Genomic DNA, 6,704 nt, shown 5'->3' on the forward strand with positions numbered 1-6,704 from the left:
AGTATAGATCTGAGCTTAATGCAGTTACTGAGTTTGTTTTGTTTCTACATGCCTCCCAATTGCAAACTGTTTTATATGGATATAGGCATAAACACAGATGAAAATGGAGACATAGATGATGATGTAAAGTTCAATAGAGATGTATGTAGAGGTAGAGATGTATGTATAGGTAGAGACTTAGATGAAGTAGAAAAAGAAAATGCAAATGGAATTTGTTGAATATTTATGTAGAGTTTCCATGCACTTTGCTAATAACTTTGTATACTTTTCTTCACTTAATTTTCAAAATATTTCTGAATTGTGGATATTATTATTCTTATTTCTCCTAAGTGGTCTCTGAGACTCTCTGAGGGTTTAAAATGCCTAGGTTGTTTAGCTAGAAAGTGTTGGATCCAGGATTCAAACACAATCCTGTTTTCATCATAGTTCTAAAACCAAAAGGAAATGTAAATTTATCTAGCCCTGAACCACTGAAAAAGTATCACAGAGCTCTCAGAATAAAAGTATATAGAATATGCTCCACTGTTAGCATCCTTAGACACTTATTGAATGGATATTGCTTTATTTTAAAGACAATCTAAAAAGCTTTCTTATATGATTTTCACACCTCAGAATATCAGAAGCAGCCAATTAGGATAAGAAACCTGTTAATTAGATCCAAATACACTGGCAGCAGGAGTTACTACTGATAACCTAGCAGTGCGGGGATTTAGGAAAACTTTTGTAAGAATTCATATTCACTTGTATAATATGACTCATCGTGCGAGGATTAGATTATACTGAGTATACTTTGCATATAAATTAAGTAGGTAATATGTATTAGGCTCATTAGAAATAAAGCTTGTATTAAGAAAATGAACATGGAGATACATGAAGGGGTAAGATTCAATTAAGTAGGGAATTGTAACTTATGAAGAAACTGTCTCTTTCACTAATGGTATCAAGCATACGTGGAATTATTTTGTGTGTGTGTTGTACACAGAACAGAGGATTAAACATTAAGACCTGAAAAATATGAATTTTTGTATTCCTGAAATATACACATGTATATATACATAATATGTCCATATATATGTTAAACCTCAGAATGTGACATATGAAGAATCAAGGGGTAAATATCTTCATCTTCTGGTATTTGAAGAGTTTTATGAGAAAGTCATATATACTCATATAATTTGTAGCTTCAGAAGCAAAATTTGGGCTAAGAAGTAGAATTTTAGGACCACTACAAGGAGATGTTTTCTAAAATCAAGCTATACCCCAAAATGGAATAAGGTGTCTCACAAATGAATAAACCCTCAAAAGTAGAAGAATTCAAATAGATTAAGTAAACTATATTCAGTGATATTATACAGAAGTTTTATTTTCCATTAATAAGATTAGATTAGGTGATCTCTAAAAGCATATGTAAAGATTTGGATGATCTCTAAAAAAGATTCTAATTATTTTTGCCTGTAATATTTTATAATTTCTGTTCTTTGTCATTATTGAGAAAAGTAAACCTTTTATTTTTACTCTAATAACATTTGCTTTATTGCATTTCAATAGTCTTTAGGAGTCAAATAATGTTGCATTGTCTAGGTGAGCCTATACACGGGGTGTGTGTGTGTTTGTTTGTGTGTGTGCGCTCGCGCAGTTTCTTGCCGAAATCATTCACGATATTGTAAAGGCGTTCCACCAAGGAATGAAAAACTTTTAAACTCTACTCCCTTGATTTTATCAGCCTGGGGAGAAAGCAGACTAGTGTCCAAGAACCAACTTCAAAGATTCTGCTAGACCATGAAAGTGGGGGGTTTTTTTGTTTGTTTATTAAAGTATAGCTGGTTTACAATGTTGTGTTAGTTTCAGGTGTACAGAAAAGTAATTCTATATATATATATATATATGTATATGTATATATATATATATATATATATATGTATGTATGTATACACACACACACACACACACACACACACAGAGATACACATTCTTTTTCAGATTCTTTTCCCTTATAGATTACTACAAGATATTGACTATAGTTCCCTATTCTATACAGTAGGTCCTTGTTGGTTATCTATTTTGTATTTAGTAGTGTGTATATGTTAATCTAAAACTCCCAATTTATCCCTCCCCTGCCCTTTTCTCCCCTGGTAACCACAAGTCTGTTTCCTCTGTCTGTGAGTTTATTTCTGTTTTATAAATAAGATCATTTGTGTCATTTTCTTAGATCCCACATACAAGTGATATCATGAGATTTGTCTTGCTCTGTCTGGCTTACTTCACTTCCTATGATAATCTCTAGATCCATCCATGTTGCTGCAAATGGCATTATTTCATTCTTTTTTATGGCTGGGTAATATTCTACTGTATATTTATATATATATACCACATCTTCTTTATCCATTCATCTGTGGATGGACATTTAGGTTGCTTCCATGATTTGGCTATTGTAAACAGTGATGCAATGAACACTGGGGTGCATGTATCATTTCAAATTAGTTTTCTCTAGATATATGCCCAGGATGGGATTGCTGGATCACATGGTAACTCTATTTTTAGTTTTTTAAGGAACCTCCATACTGTTCTCCATAGTGGCTATACCAATTTATATTTCCACCAACAGTGTAGGAGGGTTCCTTTTTTGCCACACTCTCTCCAGCATTTACTATTTGTAGAGTTTTTGCTTATGGCCATTTTGCCTGGTGTGAGGTGATAACTCATTTCAGTTTTGATTTGCATTTCTCTAGTAATTAGCAATGTTGAACATTCTTTCATGTGCTTATTAGCCATCTGTATGTCTTCTTTGGAGAAATGTCTATTTCGATCTTCTGCCCGTTTTTTGATTGGGTTGTTTTTTCTTTGGTATTGAGATTTATGAGCTAGTTGTATATTTTGGAAACTAATCCCTTGTTAGTCATATCATTTGCAAATATTTTTTCCCATTCTGTAGTTTGTCTTTTTGTTTTGTTTATCGTTTCCTTTGCTGTGCAAAAGCTTTTAAGTTGAATTAGGTCCCATTTGTTTATTTTTTGTTTTTATTTCCATTACTCTAGGAGACAGATCCAAAAAAAATATTACTGCGAGTTATGTCAAAGAGTGTTCTGGAGTTTTATACTATCCAGTCTTACATTTAGATCTTTAATCCATTTTGATTTTATTTTTTATATGGTGTTAGTGAATGTTCTAATTTCATTCTTTTACACAGAGCTGTCCAGTTTTCCCAGCACCACTTATTGAAGAGACTGTCTTTTCTACCTTGTATATTCTTGCCCCCTTTGTTGTACATTAATTGACCATAAGTGAGTGGGTTTATTTCTGGGCTTTCTCTCCTATTCCATTGATCTATATGTCTCTTTTTGTGCCAGTACAATACTGTTTTGTTTACTGCAGCTCTGTAGTATAGTCTGAAGTCAGGGCGCCTGATTCCTACAGCTCCATTTTTCTTTCTCAAGATTGTTTTGGCTATTTAGGGCCTCTTGTGTTTTCATACAATTTTTAAGATTTTTTTTTTTGTTGTTCTAGTTCTGTGAAGTCATGAACATTTGTAAAGGGAGAAAGAGGAAGTTAATCACAGTTAATTATTTGGGGAAGGGATCAGAGTCTTTGTTATCTTTCACTGTGTGCAAACTTTCTTCTGATTAGTTGGTGGTGAGATAACAGGGTGGTGCTCCAGAGATCTTGTGCTCAGCCTGGAGGTTTATATCCTCCACTTGGGTTGTGGCCTTAGTTCCTGCAGAAGAACTCAAAGATATTGTTATGTATATCCCTTATGGAGGAACCAGGACCCTGCTTTATTGTTCTGCACTATTGTTTCTTAATAGCTCCTCCTTTGTTTCTGCATTCACTCACTTTTCTGATTAGCAACTGTTTGAATCTGCCCTTTGGTACTTGGGGAGTTCTAGGAGGCTGAAGTCTCTTTCCTACAAAAAAGAAACAGGGAGCATAGAAAGGATGTGTACCCAGGAGGGCCCCACGGTGTCCTACTTGGTTTTGGTCTCAGTTTCCATTGTTTTTACTTCATATTATTCCAAGGCTTGATAATTTCTTGAATGACAGTATTAAGTCCAGTCATTATTCTTTGGAAAATATGATGAACATTCCATTGTCCTATGGTACAGAAATCTATTGTGAATTTACCTGATATCAATCAGTCCTGCTTTTTTCTAGGCATATTTGAGAAGATCCTGTGCAGAGGGAACATGGGGTTTCTACTTGACTAGAATATATTGATATTTTAAATAGAGGTCAGTATTTTTAGTCTTCAGAATGGGTCATCTATACAAAACCAGTTAGGCAACACTCTTCCTGCCAACACCCAATACTATCAACATCAAGGTCCATTTGGGTCCTTGTGTGGTCTGAAGAGAAAACAATTCATTTTCATGGAATTCTTAGAGACACTTCAGAACTATGCTTTGGACTCTATCAAGTATTTGTACCAGGTCCAATCTGAGGCTCTTCTGAATATCCTTACCCTCAATCCTTCTTATCCAGGAAGATATTCATGTATTATGGGAAGCAGAGGCTGTAGTGTAAATGAAGGTATTTAGTTAAGTTTCTCATAGCTATGCTTTTGCCCCTGTCTTCCAATTAAAGTGAGTGATTCCAAGAAAGGAAAGGTGATTGCCAACTTGCAAAGGAGAAAGGAGAGATCTACAGATTCAGCATCAGGTAAAATGTAGATAATATTTCTAGAGGCTAACAAGCTGTAATAAATCACATACATGTAAATATACAATATGCAGGCCTCAGGGAGTATCTGCAATAATAGGTAAAATAATCCCCCTCTACTCTATCTTTTTCCCCTTAGGAATTCATATCTGGAAAGTGATCTTTCCTAAAACTGAAAGTGGTTACCTTACAAGGAGGCTCCAAGAAAATCATCATGTCATAAAACTTTCTTGAGGTATATTCCCACAAAGGTTAGCACAGTACAAGCTCAGAGATATTTATAGAAAAAAGAATTAGTCTTATTTCTATTCACTGCCTTGTATTGCCTAGGAATACTGATTACATTTGAAGTATAAAAAAGTCATCATGTAACATAACATGAACTGTGCTAAGGAAATGCACAGATTTGAATTTTTCATGTGGACTTTTAAAATCATTTTTTGATTTAATACATTTCAGGTTTTGATCCAGGAATAATCTAATCCATTCACATGTGGAGTTTGGCAATATTTAATATGTAAGCACCTGGAAAATTATCTGTTTTCAAAAAAATTAATTTCTAGGCGCTCTAAATGAAAAGTTCCCTTGAAGCAGAAAATAGGAAAAGATTGTGAGTGAGCGTGTGTGTATGTGTGCATGCGCCCGTGTGTGTTTAGAGGATAGAAATTAATATATGGAATCATGTGGAGACTACTTTATTCTCTAGGCAGCTAGTACAAGAAGTTCTTGAAATAGAGACTCGCTATTATTGAGAAAATATTTTAAGCACTCTGAACTCTAGAACTTGAGTTAGCTCAAAGGAAGAAAGAAGCAACTTTGAGTAACAAAGGAAAGAAAAATGTCAAGTTTTTGGAGGGTGAGCAGGAATTTTGCTGTGGAGCTCAAGTCAGAAGGTAATTAAGATATCTAATGCTTAACATAATTTTAAAATCATTATCTGGGAGCATGTGATTAAAACCTATTTTGTTGAATTCCAGCGTTCTTCAAAATCATATCGTAAACTTGACATGGCTCACTAATATTGTCATGTATTGTTCTTTCCATATAAACTACAGAAGATTCAGAATTCTACACATGGATGGATCTTGCATAAAGAGGGAGCATATTTGACCAATGAAAACAGGACTTGAGAAGATCGGTCATTTTGTTTTTACATACAGATTTATAAAATTGTCTCCAGTTAATATCTGATTCTGGTACTGCTTAAGCTATGGTATAATTATTGTGTGCTACTGTGTGCTATATATGCCCAAACTAACTGCCCTCTTTATAAAATTCTGAAGTGTAGTCTGTCTTGTAACCTTTCCACCTAAAGGTGGGTGCTGTTCGTTCAAATACAATTAGTGGTTTCTCTTCCTGTCCAATTCTCTTTACTATACACAGGATTCTATCAACACCTTTAAGTGATGAAAATAAACTTTTATTTCAAGTCCCTTAAACCAAAGTATGGAGATTAAATTTATTACATGTCTCAATTTAATTATTGTATTATGAAGAAAGCTATTAACAAGAAAACAAATGTCAACTTATATTTAAAATAACTATTACACATGATATTGTTTATTGTACATGGTGACTACAGTGCTAATTCATAAAATTTGCTTTAAGTTGGCAGGATAAAATGCCAGCTGAAAAAAATAGTGTAGTTGTCATAATGTGAATGTTAAAAAAAAAAAGTGCTCATAATGGTCTATAACAGAAGATCTAATTGTAGCTCATAATTATTTAGGATAACCTCCTTCTTTAAAAATTAGGAATGTCAAATCATACTCAGAGTACCATATTTAAGTGAAACTTAGAGATTTATAAACACTGTTATAGCTTATATACTTATATCCTTTCCATTTTCAGTTTTATGTATTTACATTTCTAATAAAGACCTGAAAAGAAATCAAGTTTTGTTACCAAGTGCCTACTTTTCACTAATTACAGTCTCATTGCTGTAATTTCACATTTTTTCTTTTTGTCCAGAAGATGCTGCTGCTGCTGCATAGATGCTGATACAACTTTGGCAACTGCTGTTCTGTAGCCTCACTGTCACATTTATCATT

At 33.8% G+C, this 6,704-nt stretch overlaps 1 long non-coding RNA gene across 1 annotated transcript; it reads left to right on the top strand.

Moving 5' to 3' along the window:
- Nucleotides 1–1,928: 1,928 nt before the first annotated feature.
- LOC309624639 lies at nt 1,929–6,406 on the top strand. The gene is made up of 2 exons (XR_014242068.1): nt 1,929–5,546; nt 5,709–6,406. It is a non-coding gene; the product is annotated as an uncharacterized lncRNA (long non-coding RNA).
- Nucleotides 6,407–6,704: the final 298 nt, after the last annotated feature.

The sequence above is a fragment of the Balaenoptera borealis genome, assembly GCF_965194805.1.
Source record: "Balaenoptera borealis genome assembly, chromosome: 2".
Classification (NCBI taxonomy): Eukaryota; Metazoa; Chordata; class Mammalia; order Artiodactyla; family Balaenopteridae; genus Balaenoptera; species Balaenoptera borealis.